At 45.1% G+C, this 16,378-nt stretch overlaps 1 protein-coding gene across 6 annotated transcripts in view; it reads left to right on the top strand.

The window, feature by feature from the left end:
• Positions 1-16,378, top strand: part of HSDL1 (hydroxysteroid dehydrogenase like 1) — a 393,114-nt gene that overhangs the window by 360,352 nt on the left and 16,384 nt on the right. The gene's annotated exons all lie outside the window — the stretch shown is intronic.

Below are 16,378 nucleotides of genomic sequence, written 5' to 3'. Positions count from 1 at the left end.
GCCAGAAGATGCCCCCCCCCGACACTACCGACCGCCCCCCCGACATTACCGATCTCCCTCCCACCCCGACACTACCAATCGCTGGCAGGAGGATGCCCAATCCCTCCTGCCCGAATACGCACCCTCCCCCCCGGCGCAAACAACCCCCAAACCTCCACCCCACCAAACTAACCTTTTCTTAAGGCCAGATGGGGCTTGCCTGTCCAGCCGGCAGGCACGCCTCGTCGAAATCAGGCCTTAGACTTCAGCGGGATGGGCCAGGAAGGGGCAGGCCCGCCTCATTTCGACGAGGCGTGCCTGCCGGCTGGACGGGCAAGACCCATCTGGCCTTAAGAAAAGGTTAGTTTGGTGGGGTGGAGGTTTGGGGGTTGTTAGCGCTGGGGGGGGGAGGGTGCATCTTCGGGCAGGAGGGATTGGGCACCCTCCTGCCAGCGATCGATATTGTCGGGGGGGGGGGGAGGGTGCGTCTTCGGGCAGGAGGGATTGGGCACCCTCCTGCCAGCAATCAATATTGTCGGGGGGGGGAGGGTGCGTCTTCGGGCAGGAGGGATTGGGCACCCTCCTGCCAGCGATCGGACAGGGGGCCGCGGCCCGCTATACTTATAGCAGCAGAGAGATCCCTTGCCGCGATAAGTGTAGCGGGCCGTGTCTAATCTAACCCGATTCTCTAACCAGCGTCTGTAACATGGACGCCGGTTACAGAATCGGGGTTTTAGTGTAGGCCGATTCTGAATAGGACACCTCTCCCGGGCGTCCTATACAGAATCAGGGCCTAGGTGTTTTGCGGGCCTCGCATTCAATATAGGCGGCCTGCCTGGGGAGCATTTTTTTTTAAAAACATGCATCCCGATTGGCTGATTAGACAGCTGTAGGACACCTACAGCTGACTAAAATCGGGACGCACTTTGGAGAATCAGGCCCTTATTGTACAATAACTCTGGAGCCTACACAGTAGGGTTATCAATCTTTTCCAGCCTTAAAATATAGGGAACTTACATCCAATTTCTAGCCCCTCCCTCTGTGGTCATCTCCTGTTACCCCTGGATTTCCAGTTTCATTTCCTACAACCTTGCTGTAGAGGCTTATCTTATCTGCTCATGCTTTATTTTTGCACTATTGCTGCGGATTAACCCTGCGGGAACATCGCAGACTTTTCTATCTAAAATTGTCTGCATCCGGGGGATTCCCTGCTGCTGCAGTAAATCCCCTGGACAGCCTATAGGTCAGATTGGGTCTCTGGGATCAGGAGCCATCTCACCCCGGGTTTGTCCGCTAAAGGATAGAGCACAGACTGCACGGTTCCATGGAAGTGTGTCCAGAACGGGACCAGACCGCGTGTGTTCCCTAATTGCCCTGAGAGGTCCTGGTAGTGAGTTGACAGGAAAGGTGAGGTGGTCAGAAGACCTGGAATCCAGTTTTCTCAGCACCTGAGGAACTGATCTCCTGTGTTCAGCTTGCTTGCCATTACTTTCTATTGCAGCACATGCCACTGTGAGTATCTGTGTGCGTGCCGGTTTTGCTATTTTGGGCTTTGCTGGTTTTGCTATTTTGGGTTTTGCTATTTCAAACCCCCCACAAACATACCTGTAAAATCGCATAAATCACCATTTTTCCGGGTTCCCTGTGATTTTCCCAGGTCATTTTAGGCCAAAATTGGCACCCGTAGCTGCCATCTTGGATTTTCTTGAAAACTTTAAAAATATATTTTTTGGCCATAGGAGCTTTGTTTTTGCTTTGTTTTTGGCCTCCTCAGGATAGGATGGCTTAGATTAATGCCTTAATTGCAGCGGATGGCAAGCGGATTTACAGCTGTGCATCACGTGCACCGCAGGCAGCGAGGGTGAGGCATGTGTAGATTCCGCACATACCTCCTCCGGAGAGGCCCCCCTTGCCCCCACTTCTGCCGGAGACACAAATTGCACGTTCAATTTCCCTAAAAAGGGTGCAAAGGGCACTTCGGCAAAACACAAGCACAGCTCCGGGGTGAAGTCTCATAAATCATCTAAGCACTCTAAAACTGATACACGCAGAGTGGCTCTTGCAGACAGTGACTTCTTTCCCCCAGAATTTGTGGATTTGATGCATAAGGCTTTCTGGTTTTAAAAAGGCCATGCCTGTTTCTCCCTCTCAGAATACAGCTCAGCAGATGGGGTCTGCTCATTCTCTGAATTCCAGCATGTCTCTCTGTTTTCTCTTAGGGACCCCAGCAAGCAGGTGGGTGGTTCCCGCCATTGCTTTTGCTATGATTTCTGTCCCTTTGCTATCACAGTGTTCCTCGGTAGCGGCAGCCATTGTGGCTAATCTTATGGATCTTCGTGATCCTAATGCAAGTGGGTTCCATGATATGGGTGATGACCCGGCAGTGCGCAGGCTATTTAACACTAGCCACCTGGTGGACATTACTTCTGAGTCCCTCAGAGAGTTGGACCTGAGTGATCAGCGTCCGCTGTCCACTTTCTGGACATCTGGACTTGGCTAGGATCCTTTCAGAAGTCTGGGAGTCCCCAGAAGGTCCCCTTAAATGCGCTAGGGCCATGGCATGGTTGTATCCCATGGCCCCGGAGTTCACCAAATGCCTGGCTCTGCCGAAAGTGGATTTGGCTGTGGTGCAAGTCACTAAACGCACTTCCTTGCCCTCTAATGGGGTAGTCCTCAAAGATGTTCAGGACAAGCAAGTGGATTTCATCCTCAAACACCTTTTTTAATTCTGCAGCGGCGGGGATGAGAGCTACAGCGGCCACCTTCTTTGTCACCCGTGCATATCACTTTAAGCTATGCCATGATCCCAAGGATGTAGTCCTCTGGGATCTAGATTTCCTGGTCTCCGGATTAACTTTGTCGGATGCCCTCTATGATATGATTTTGCTTGAAGCTTATTCAGTGTCGGTCTGGCGAATGCTTTGGATTTGTCAGTGGTCAGGTGATTCTTCCTCCAAAGCCATGCTGAGCAGATTGTCCTTTTAAAGATTTGCTCTTGTTTAGCCAGGGTCTGGATGACCTCATGGCCAGTGTTCAGGACCGTAAGCCACAGGTGCTGCCAGGTTCTAAGCCTCGCCCAGCCCGGGGTTCAGGACAGCCAAATTTTCATCCTTACTTGTGCTTTCATCAGTACGCTGGGCCCTTGGCGGTGGATCAACGGTTCGGAGCTCCATCTCCACCCATCTTCGTCAGAATCCTTTCCGTCCCCACCCATCCCCGTCAGAATCCCCTCCATCCCCACCTGTCCCCATGAGGAATCCTCTCCGAAAACCCGCCCATCCCCGCTTAAAAAAGTGCATCATAGAATATGAGCACTTTAAATAATAAATATCAATCTAAAATGAACAAATTAGAGCAATAGAAAAAGATATATAGAAGGCTAAACCATCGTATCTACCAAAATATATACAAAATATTTCATCGGGAAACTTAATGTGTTACACAATGAATTTAAAAACTTAATTAATGATAATAAATATTAATCTGATGAAAGGTAAAAAGCATGATAACAGATTTTGGTACAATTCATATATAAAACAACCATGAAATCAATATGAAATAAATAGCATATTAAAGCTCAAATTTGAATTAGACAGAATAATAACCAATATTAAAATGCTAATGATTGCTTTAAAATAATGCTAATGATTGCTTTAAAAATATCAAGACATGGTGTGACAAAATACAATGCAAAATAAGAACTTAATACAAAAGACCATCTCATCAAAAGTCATAATATATCAACATGCAATACAGAATAAAAGCTTAATAAATACAATAAACCATCTCATCAAGAAGTTAATGTAGCAGGGGGTGCATGATAGGGGGAAAGAGAAAGACAAAACAGTCCTATGAAATCACGTTTGTATAGAGAACATAAGATGGCATTAGAGGAACATGATGCAGACGAGAGGAAAAGGCTGAGTGAAGTGGGATATAGAATATAGAATAGGCTATAGAAAAACAAGAGAAATAACATGAAACCATAGGACTGGCTAAAACCAAAAGAAATAGAGAACCTAAGGCCATGGGACTAATGAGCCTAAGGGAGAATGTAGCTGGTTAAAAAAAATGAAATAAAACTTGAAATAAAAATCAGAATTAAAGCGTTGAATATCCGTAAAAGACTATTAAGCCTCGTGTAGCGTGCTGGAAAGTCCCGCACATCTTTAATCAAAAACGGCTATAATAGCAAAAGCCACACGATGAACCACCTGATATACCTGGGGATATGTAGGTGCTAAAGTAACAAAAAAATATAGAAAAAATGTAAAAATAAGGGTAATGATAATATAAGTAAACAATGTAATTAAGCCAAAGAGGAACGGATGGCCTTAATAATTGAAAAGAAGAAAAGAGAAGGAAGACACCAAATAGCCAATATAGAAACCACCGTATAAAGCCAACATAGCCGTATAAATAGCCAACATAGAAACCGCAGTATAAAAGACACAAACTAAAACCATAGTTGTTATGCATCAAAATAATCTTATGGGTAACAGACTGACTAGATGAAGTTAATGGCATAGAAAGACCCCATATAAAGCAGAAGAAGCAGTGGTGTACCAAGGGGGGGCCGGGGGGCGGTCCACCCGGGTGCACGCCCCAAGGGGGTTCACAGCTGGCCACCCTCCAGTGTTCTCCCTAGGCCGGCAAACTGCGGCTCGCGAGCCACATGCGGCTCTTTAGCCACTTGAGTTCCACCAGCGCTGAGTTCTCCCTTCTTCTCTTCCCTGGGGGCTGACCAACTATTGCCGCCCGACGTCAATTCTGACGTCGGAAAGGACGTTCTGGGCCAGCCAATCACTGCCTTGCTGGCCCGGAACATCCTCTCTGACATTAGAATTGACGTCGAGCAGCGAGAGTTGGTTGGCCCCACGGGGAAAAGAAGCAGGGCGAACTCAGCGCTGGCCTGTTCCAGATGGCAGCAGTGGCAGTCTATTACCCGGCGGTGATGGCATTTTTCCAATGGCGGTGGCATGGGGGAGTGGAGGGGAGGGAGAAAGAAAAAAGAAAGGGGGCAGGGTGAAACAAAGAAATGGGGCACAGAGAGAGAGAGAGAAAAACATACAGAAAGAAAGGGAGCATGGAGAGAGAAAGAAAGAAGGCCAGGGTGAAACAAAGAAAGAAAGAAAAAGAAATGGGGCACAGAGAGAGAGAAAGACATACAGAAAGAAAGGGGGCATGGAGAGAGAAAGAAATAAGGGAGCAGGGTGAAACAAAGAAAAAGTTGGGGGAGGGAGTGAGGAAGCATACAGGAGTCTGAAAGAAGGGAAGAAATATTGGATGCACAGTCAGGAGAATAAAGTGCAACCAGAGACTGATGAAATTACCAAACAAAGGTAGGAAAAATTATTTTATTTTCAATTTAGTGATCAAAATGTGTCCATTTTGAGAATTTATATATGCTGAATATATTTTGCACTATGACCCCCTTTTACTAAACCGCAATAGCGGTTTTTAGCGCAGGGAGCCTATGAGCGTCGAGAACAGCGTGGGGCATTCAGTGCAGCTCTCTGCGCTAAAAACCGCTATCGTGGTTTAGTAAAAAGAGAGGGGGTATATTTGTCTATTTTTGTATAATTGTTACTGAGGTGACATTGCATAAAGTCATCTGCCTTGACCTCTTTGAAAACCCGAGGAATATAAATGATAATTAACATTTTCTCTGCGTACAATGTGCTTTGCGTTTTTAAAATTTTATTGTTAGTTGATCATTTTGACTTGGCCACGAAGGTAAGAGGGAGGGAGGGAGGGAAGCTGCTGAAAGACATCTAGTAATCCTTGCAGGCTTGACTATGCAGGGAATTATTTTTGTAAAATGTTTTGTTATGTGACTGGCATTATTTAGACTTTAATTTCTATGAATGAATAGAATGAAAATGATATAAAATTACTTACTTGTTTTTATGTGCGTGCACTGAAGGAAAGTGGAGAGAGAGTGGGCTGAAGGGAAATTGGGAAGAGAGAATGGGGAGAAGACGCTGATTTATAAATTGACAATTGTACAGAATATTGTTTCTTTTTATACTTTAATATAATAAGTTCAATATAAAACAATTCAAGGCTTGTGTGGATGGAATCAGGTGGTCTGACTGGGAGGGGACGGAGACAAATTTTTTCCCCCTGTCATTCTCTAGGCTCTGTCATGAATCGATTTTGACTACGTGCGGACGGGTTGATGTAGCCATCGTAGCGAAAGCGGGCATGGGGGTATGGCTCTCAAAAAAAAAATCTTAATCGAACTGCTGATTTTGGCTCTTTTGACTGAGTTTGCCTACGATTGCCCTAGGGCCTTTTAGCCGGGTGCTGTGCCCGGTAATTTAGATGATTGCCCAGCTGCCATCTATTGCGAATCTTGCCCTGCTCAACATTTTTTTTAAAAAAAACAACCCCACCTCTAACCGGATTGGCGATTTTCCACCTTGGCCCGTAGCGAACTTATGCTTCGGGGCTTTAAGGTGTGTGTGCCAGTTTCTCTTCCCTCCGAAACCGGAAGTTATGTTCTGGGGGAGGAGAAGAGAAGTAGACATGCACACGTTTGAGCCCTAGAGCATGAGTTCGCTAGGGCTAAGGTCAGCGACGGAGGGAAACTAAGGGAGACAGGTCAGTGACGGAGGGAAGTTAAAACTTGTCTTGCTGCTCTTCTTTGCTTCGGACCTTCCTGGCTGCCAGGTCCTCAAAGCACTGTTCCCTCTAAGCTGAGCAGGAGTCCTCCACCCACAGTCTCACCAATAGAGGGTGCTGTTTTACTGTCACATTTTTCAATTGTGAGGGACATGCAAGTTCTGCAGGACTCCAGGGAACATACCTGTCCTTAGCGACTGAAAATATTCCACCCCCTAGTGGTAGCAATGCAGCTGGAGGACACCTGCTCAGCTTAGAGGGAACACTGTAAAATTGTGCCTACTTTCTGTTTCCACTAAGGCGGGACTCGGCAACGAGGAAGGCCCAAAGCAAGGAAGAGAAGCAAGAGGTCAGCGATGGAGGGACGCTTGAGACTCTGCCGATGGGAAGAGAAATGCTGCTGCTGCTGCACCCAATTGGGGAGAAGGAACACCAGGGAAGGGAGAGGAAAGAGATGCCAAGACCGTGGAAGGAAAGGAAAGGAACTACCAGCCCATGGAGGGGGGAGAGATGTCAGGGGGGAGGGGGAGGAGGCAAACGCCAGACCAGGTGGAAGGAAGGAGAGAAAGGAAGGAGAAGAGATGCTAGATAATGGAGTGGGAGGGGGAGACGGAAGGAGAGGAGAGAGATGCCAGGGCATGGGGGAAGGAAGAGAAACTAAAGGAGACAAAATTCCAGACCAGAGGGAAAGAAAGGAGGAAGATGCCAGGGCATGGGGAGAGAAGGGAAGGAGATAGAGATGGTAGACATGGGGTGGAGTGGGAAGGAAAGGAGAAGAGAGAGATGCCAGAGCATAGGGGAGGGGGTGAAGCCAAAATGAATCATGTACAAAGGAGAGGAAGGATATACAGGATATACAGTTTATTGAAGGGACATAGAAAGAGAGAAGATGCCAAATGGAACAGAGAGAGGATGGACAGTGAATGCAAGAGGTAGAGAGAGGGTGGACAGTAGATGGAAGGGGTAGAGAGAGAGAGAGGACACAAGCTGGGTGGTAGGGGCAAAGAGAGAGAAGATGTTGCATGGAAGGGAGAGAGGACAAATGCTGTATAGAAAGAAGAGAGCAAAGAGAAGATGATTAAAGCAGAAACGACAAAAGATCGAAAGATTTTTTTGTTGCTTTACTGTATTGATAAAATTTTATAAATAGGAAATGGAAATAAGGCAGTTTTTTGGACTAAACCCTTTTCCTCAGGTCAAGACAATACTGTTCTGAAGAAAGATTTGGCCTCTGAAAGCTAATTGAAAAATGGATTAGTCCAATAAAATTGTATTTTCTTATTTCTCATTATTTGTTTTATTTTTATTTGTTGATTTGTAAAGTGGTGATTGTTATGTTATCAGTTTTTTCAAATTTACACCTACTGACTTTATATTTTGCACAGTATTAGAGGACATGTGTCACTTTTTGTGGTGTTGTGGTATTGCATTGTATGCAGAGTCTGGTTTCTTGGTGGTTCAGTTTAACTTTTGTCTACATATATCTATTTTTAGTTTGTGATTATTCCATATTGGGCGAGGATGTATCTCTGTTATGTGTGTATGAAAAGGACATAGTTTTCAGTTGGCATTGACTACAGGATCAATTGACTGTGCGGGATCTGGCTTTAGTTTTACAATGTATGTGTTGTTGTTCTAGTGCTCACTGCAGTGTTTAAGATGCTGCCTTTTCCTAGGTACACTCTTGTGCGATATGTGGATTGTTACTAAAAATCATATTTTTCATATAGATGGGGGGTGTAAAAAAATGATGGGCCCTGGGTGTGTCACATATGCTAGGTACACCACTGAGAAGAAGACTTACCAAACAGCCAGTGATAACTGGAGACAGGCAAAATATCACAAAAAAATGCTATGAAAGAATCACCTTGCACGTGCCACCACCCGACCAACCAGCAGCAATGCAGTGAATTCAGCACGTAGGCACACTGAGCACCTACATGCTGAGCTCATTGCTCAGAATGGCTGTTCCTGCCGCGGCGCTGGACCGGTCTCATCATCTTGAAAATTAGGTAGGCCTCAGAATGGTTCCATCCCCTTGGGAGTCCCGTCGGCCTGGGAGGGGTCCCTGTAGGAGTCCTGTTGATCTTGGGGGATCCCCCTGGGACTCACAGAATTCCCTCGATCTCCATTCCCGTGCAAACCTCTAATCCAGACCTCACCTTGGAAGTCTGGCCCAGCAGCAGTCTTCTGACAAACGTCCTCCTGCTAAGAAGCAGTTCTGGAGCCTCTCCCTCAGGTCAGGGGGTGACTTTTGACCTCCCTACAGAGTGGCAGAGGGTGACCAGACCAGTGGGTCCTTAAAGTTCTCAGAGAAGATCTCAGACTGGAGTTTTACTAACATCCATCAGATTTCTTCCTAGCTTCACCCACAGGACATCCAGATGTGTGTGTGGGCCACTGGCAGCAAGAGTCAGTTCTAGAGGATGGCTTGGGCTCAGGGAGATACTTCATCATGCCAAAGAAAGGCTTCAAAGATTGCAGACCTAGCCTGGATTTAAAGGCAGTGAATGTTTTCCTGTGAGTTCCGCATTTCTGGATGGAAACAGTGCGTTTGGTTGTAGCGGCAGTGGTACATGGGGAGTTCTTGGCTTCCTTGGATCTCACAGAAGCGTACCTCCACATACCAATCTTTCAGGAACACAGGAGATTTCTGCGGTTCCATGTACACTTCAAGTTTGCGGCTCTGCCCTTTGGTCTGGTCTCAGTGCCCAGAACCTTCAAGATCATGGTGGTGGTAGCTGCACACCTGCACTCACAGGGTATCCTAGTCCCTTTGTACCGGGATGACTAGCTGTTCAGAGCCTCCTTTCTGACAGGACAGTTCATCAAGTGATGCAACTGCTGGGGTGTCTTGGCTGAGTGATCAACCTGAAGAATAACAACCTCATGCCAACACAGGAATTGGAGTACCTGGGAGTCTGGTTTCACACGGCCAGGAACCAGGTGTTCCTCCTGGATTCCAGGAAGATTAATTACTGCCAGGTGTGATCCCGGAGGATTGGAAGATAGCCGACAATACGCCCAATCTTTAAAAAGATGCCTTGCAAGGTGCCTCGAGGTCATCTTCTTCCCCTCGAGGTCAATCTTCCTTGGAGCAGATATTTTTTTCTTCTTTCCTACGTCAAATGAGTAAGGACCTCAATATTACTTTGGACTCTGATTGCAATTACTCTACGAATTACTCTGCAATTACAGCTACTAAACGATTGTCTGAACATGAGAAATCGTTTGCTTCCATCATTTGTCCTAAGCCTAAGCCTTCTACCTTTTAAGGCTTCCGGCCTTTTCCATTTTACCAGAGGTGTTTTCCACAGAGAGCATCTCTGTATACACCAGTGCCTCCTAAAAAAACTACAACAGCAGCAAATGCAGCAAAAACCTCAGACTCCTGCTGCGCCTAAGGCCCCTCAACCTTTTTGACCATCGTTCTACCTCTTTCCTCTGCCCTTCCCATTGGAGGTCGTCTCCATCATGTTTACCTCCGCTGGGAAGGATACTCTTCAATTCCTCCAAATTCTACCAGAGAGATTCCAAGGGATTCCAAAAGAGTATCCTTCAAATCCTTCAAAGACCACCCTTCTTCAGGAAGACCAGCTCTGCTTCATCTCCGTGCCATCGAGGAAGTTCCCTTGGAACAGCAGAGCAGGGGGTTTTACTCCCGTTACTTTCTAGTTCCTAAGAAGACGCCCTATCTTGAATCTCAGAGCGCTCAACAGATTTTTAGTCAAAGAAAAATTCTGCATGTTAACTTTGGCATCCCCTTCTAGATCAGAACGATTGGTTATGTTCTCTACATCTCAAAGAGATCCCCATTCATCCAGCCTCTCAACAGTTCCTTAGATTTCGGTTAGGAAATCTGCATTTCCAATACAGAGTGTTACCCTTCGGCCTGGCATCATCTCCAAGATTCTTCACCAAGTGCCTAGTTTTAGTAGCAGCAGCTCTGCGGAACCATTAGTCTACAGTTATTCCCGTACCTGGACAACTTGCTCATCAAAGATTCAACATCCCAAGGGGTTATTCTAAGTGACCCAATGGATTATTTGGTTCCTTCAAAGTTTGGGGTTCAAAATCAACTTTCCCAAATCCCATCTACAGCCCTCTCAAACTCTACAGTTCATCAGAGCTGTCTTGGTCACTGTACAACTCAGAGCATTCCTTCCTCGGCAGCATCAAGATGCTCTCATTCACCTTTCTCACAAAGTGTCATCCCTCACTACACTGTCAGCAAGACACATCATGGTTCTCCTAGGTCACATGGCTTCTAAAGTTCACGTGACTCCTTTTGCCAGACGTCACCTCAGAATTCCTCAGTGGACCCTGACATCTCAGTGGGTGCAGGCTTGCGACCCAGTCTCTCAACACATCAGAGTGACTCCTTCATTGAGACAGTCTCTCCACTGGTGGATGATCTCTTCCAATCTCTCCAGAGGTTTATTGTTTCAAACACCTCCTCATCAGAAGGTCCTCACGACAGATTCTTCAACCTACGCTTGGGGAGCTCATCTCGATGGTCTCCGTACTCGAGGCCATTGGTCCAGCACAGATCATCAGTGTCACATCATTCTGTTGGAACTCAGAGCAATTTTCAATGCTCTCAAAGCTTTTCAGCTTTGAGATTCTCGACCAAATAGTCCTCATTCGGACAGTCAACAAGCAGAGAGGAACAAGATCTCTCCCTCTTTGCCAGGAAGCTCTGAAGGTTTGGAATTGGGCAATCCTTCACAACACCTTCCTGAAAGCTGTCTACATTCAAGGAGAGAAAAATTGTCTGGTGGACAAAGTGAGTTGTCTTCTACAACCTCATGAATAGACACTCAATTCCTCATCTCTTCAACACATTTTTTTCTCAGTGGGGAACTCCTCAGATAGATCTCTTCGTGTCTCCCCACAACAACAAACTGCCTCAGTTCTGCTCCAGGATATACTCCTCTCACCGACTGGAGGCAAATGCTTTTCTACTGGAAAGGACGAATCAGTTTCTCTACGCGTTCCCTCCATTCCCTCTCATACTCAAGACACTTGTCAAACTCAAACAGGACCATGCCACAATGATTCTCATAGCTCCTTGGTGGCCCAGGCAACCTTGGTACTCCCTTCTACTTCAACTCAGCAGCAGGGAGCCACTACTTCTATCAGTTTTTCCCTCTCTGCTTACACCGAGTCTCTGCTTACGTCATCTCAACCTGCAGTCTCTACACCTGGCAACTTGGTACCTCTCAACTTAACTGCCATTCTACAGTTTTCTAAATCTATATAGGACATTTTAGAGGCTTCTAGGAAGCCTACCATTAGGCAATGCTACAATCAGAAATGGACTAGATTTTCTGCTTGGTGCACCATTCATCACAAGGAGCCTCCTTGTCTTCAGTTTTGGATTATCTGTTCCATTTGTCTTAATCAGGCCTCAAATCCATATCCATTCAAGTCCATCTCAGTGCAATTGCTGCTTTTCATCAGCCTATCGAAGGGAAACTCCTTTCTGCTCATCCTGTGGTTTCCAGATTTATGAAAGGTCTTTTCAATGTCAAACCATCTCAAACCTCCTCCAGTGGTTTGGGATCTCAATGTTGTTCTTGCTCATTTTCTAAAAATGGGACATTTCGGCATCCTGAAGCTGTGTTTGGGGACAAGGAGCAGGGGAGCCCAAAAGGTTGATTGGAGCCCGGGATTTCTCCCTGCTGGTGCAAGCATTTGGCTTCGAGGGCAGAGAGAGAATGCGCGGGGACCTTGAGTCGATCTCTCTCCTCAGTTCCCCCCTCCCCTGAGAGGACCGCCCCGCCCCCTCACTCCCTAGGGCCCTGGTCTAGTGTTCGTCCTGGTGGCTTAGGCCACGGTGTGAGGGCCCCCCATCTACACGTTGAATGTGAGCGGCCCAGGCTTTGGTAGCCCTCGCCCTCTGGCGCAGCAATCGGCATGTGGAGTCAGTGGACAAACAGCACTGCTCCCTGCAGCCACAGCCTAGAGGAGCTGCTGCTCGACGCCAACCAGCTGCGGGAGCTGCCCAAGGTAAGGGAGGGAGGGGGTTACCGATGCAAATTAGGAAAAAATTAGGAAAGATGGCTCTGGGCTAAGATGCAACAGTCAGGGGAGAGATTTGTGGTTCCTGACATTCTGTTTCTCTCCATTCATCTCTGGGATGCGTTTCAGTGCATTTGATTGTTCAGTTTGAGCAGATATAAAACTTGATTATCTGAACTGCCACATAAAATCAGTCCGTGACTAGGAACATAGAGAAAACAAATTGGGATCAGAGGGCAATATGAATAATAGTGTTAAGGAAACTGCTGACTGAGGTGATGTGGCAGTGAAGACACTCTAGATCAGCAAATTTGGGTTTTATTGTAGTGACACTAGAATTAGTCAGGAAATGCAAGCTTGCCTCAAAAAATTCAGGGTTTACTCAACTGGTATTGCTTTGTTCCACTACCTTTTAATCTGTTGAACTAGTTCTCTACTTTTGACTTCTTGCTCTTTTTACTGAGGTGGGTGGGTTTACAAGGGTGGAGGGAAGGATGACATTCAAACAGATTTTTCCTTTTGGTTTTATTATGTAGAAGCTTTAAACAAAATGAAGCCAGTTAAGATCTTCTGAAATCTGGTTCAATTCACACTCTGATCCATATGTTGATTTGATACACCCAACTAAGCGCTTTAATATTAGAGTGTTCTTATGAGTTTGTGGTTTCCAGATGATTTGTGTATGGTTGTGCTTTGTGGGTTTTTTTATTTTATGGTTACCATTAGGAATTAATAAGATATTATGTGTACATGAAAATGAATGGAATAAATTGGGGCCCGGGCTAGGGTGGGATTGGGGGCGGGACTGAAAATTAGTAGATGTCCCGTTTTGAGGAAAAAAATAAATGGTCACGTTAAACATAACCTACTAGTTTGGACCCTTCTAGTAGGATTCAAAGAAAAGAAATTAACAGACAAGCAGAAATTCTCCTGAAAATGGTTTTGCTTTTGGTGCTGCACACATTAAAGAACATAAGCAATGCCTCTGCTGGGTCAGACCTGAGGTCCATCGTGCCCAGCAGTTTGCTCACGCAGCGGCCCCAACAGGTCCAGGACCTGTGCAGTAATCCTCTATCTATACCCCTCTATCCCCTTTTCCAGCAGGAAATTGTCCAATCCTTTCTTAAACCCCAGTACCGTACTTTGCCCTATTACGTCCTCTGGAAGCGCATTCCAGGTGTGCACCACACGTTGAGTAAAGAAGAACTTCCTAGCATTCGTTTTGAATCTGTCCCCTTTGAACTTTTCCGAATGCCCTCTTGTTCTTTTTAACTTCTTCCAGAGAGCATCAGGACATTCCTGTAACAGCACCTGACTTCCTGTTGTGCTGAGCAGGGGATTGAAACACTTCTGAAAGGAACATATTCTCCTTATATAGTGAGAAATGCTCACTACAAGAACTCAGGACAGACTCGGTGGAGCAGAGAAATTATTTTATTATTTGCTCTTGCAAGTGGGTATCCACCCACACCAGCAGAGTAGGCACACAGAGCTTGGTGCAATCCTTCATTATATACTTAGGGCTCCTTTTACAAAGGTGCGCTATGGTTATTAGCGCGTGCTAACCACATGCTAAATGCATGTTATCCTATGGACGCATTAGCATTTAGCGTGCGTGTTGTTTTAGTGTACGCTAAATACACGCTAAAATGCTTAGCACGCCTTTGTAAAAGGACCTCTTAGTTCATACATTTCTTAGTACCTCCTGCCTACCTGTTCATTGCCTGGTTCATACTTCTGTTTTCCATGCCCCTGTTTACTTCTCCTATTACCCTTATTTCTCAGACCTCCATTCCCCATATATGGTTATTATCCAGCCCTGTACCAGAACCAGAATGGAATTGTCCAGATCAGAATGATGTGCACTAAAAAAGTGTCCTCCAATTCATCTGATTCATCTTCATATGAAGATCTTTATTCCTCCAATAACACAATAATACATTCAACAACTCGGTAAGAGTTAGCAGCGTTCCCACGTGATATGACACTTCTTTTATGGCTGATCTTTGGTCAAATCTATTTGAATGGCAGCCTGTGAATATCATCATTCGTGACTTTTAAGACTCCTGAGGCAGGCCTGTTGGCCGAAACATGTACATGTCGAGTCATTGAGTCGTTGAATGTATTGTTGTGTCATTGGAGGAATAAAGATCTTCATATTATCAGATGAATTGGAGAACACTATTTTAGTACACATCATTCTGATCTGGACAATTCCATTCTGGTTCTGGTACATTTGTGTTTGTGGTTTTGTTTTCCCCTGTTTTTTTCTTCTATTATCCAGCCCTCTCATCACAGGCTCAACTTTCATGCTATGTGCTGTGTCCTTCTACGTACAGAGCCCTTCAATAAGTTATTGTCAATAAGTTATGCTGAGACAGCACATTATGGAACTGTGTCCTCTCATGTCCCTCCCCTCTTCCTTCCTCAACAATTTTCCAATTCTGTACTTTTTCTGCAGACCTCTGCAGTTTGCAATAATTAACACTGGTTTATTCACACATTATTAATGCATCAATGCGTTTAGCTGTGTATGTGTTATGTTATCTATTCCCTAAGTTATGTGTTAATACCTTTCTCTTTCTCTCACCCTACCATCTCTATATTACATTACATTACAATACATTACATTACAGATTTCTATTCCACTTGTACCTTGCGGTTCCAAGCGGATTACATTGGAAGATAACTGGAAGTTACATTACATTGGGAGATAGCTGGACATTTCCAGGAAGTTACATTACATTGGAAGATAGCTGGACATTTCCAAGTTACATTACATTGGAAGATAGCTGGACATTTCCATGAAATTACATTACATTAGAAGATAGTTGGTTTCAAGTTACATAGTGAGGTTTCAGGTTATTTTGTGACATAGAGAAGAAGATTCCAGCATGATGGGATTCATGTTAGGTTAGGTTAACCGAATATGTTTTTTGAATAGTAATGTTTTTATTTCTTTTCGGAATGCTTTAAAGTCTGTTGTTGTAGTCAATAGGTTGGATATGGAGGGGTCAAGTTTCGCTGCTTTAGTAGCTAGGAGGCTGTCGTATAGTTTTTTGCGTTGGGTACCTTTGAGTGGTGGTAGGTGCAGTTCCGTTTATTACTTTCTATAATAGAACAAATAATTTGAATTGGATTCTGGCTTTTATGGGTAGCCAGTGTGAATCTAGTGGTGATGTGGTCAAATTTTCCGAGTGAATAGATTAGTCTGAGAGCTGTGTTCTGAACGGACTGTAGTTGTTTAATTAAGTTTGTTGGACAAGGTAGAGGATGTTGCAGTAGTCCACTAGTCCTAGTACAAGGGATTGGACTATGATCCTGTATTGTTCTTTGTTGAAGAATTTTCTTATTTTTCGTAGGTTACGCATGGTGAAGTATGCTTTTTGTGTTGTTTTGTTGATTTGAGTCTGCATTGTGCAGCATCTATCTATCAATACTCCAAGGATTTTAAGAGATGTCTGTATTGGATATTTAGTTACATTTATTTCCAATTCTGTTATGGAAGGGTTTTTGTCCTTCTCAAGTAGTAAGAATTTTGTTTTATCCGAGTTAAACTTCAATTTGTGGTTTGTCATCCATTTTTCCACTGCTTTCAGAGTTGTTTCCAGGTGTCCTGTTGAGTTGGGGTCTTGGTTATCGAAGGGGAGAAGAATGGTTATGTCGTCTGCTTAACTGAATGATATTACATTTAGGGTATCTAGAGTGGTACCAAGGGAGGATATGAATAGATTGAAGAGGATGGGCG

The sequence above is a fragment of the Geotrypetes seraphini genome, chromosome 4 (genome assembly GCF_902459505.1).
Source record: "Geotrypetes seraphini chromosome 4, aGeoSer1.1, whole genome shotgun sequence".
Taxonomy (NCBI): domain Eukaryota; kingdom Metazoa; phylum Chordata; class Amphibia; order Gymnophiona; family Dermophiidae; genus Geotrypetes; species Geotrypetes seraphini.
Note: the sequence above shows the minus strand (reverse complement) of the source record. Positions and strands in the feature narration are given on the sequence as shown.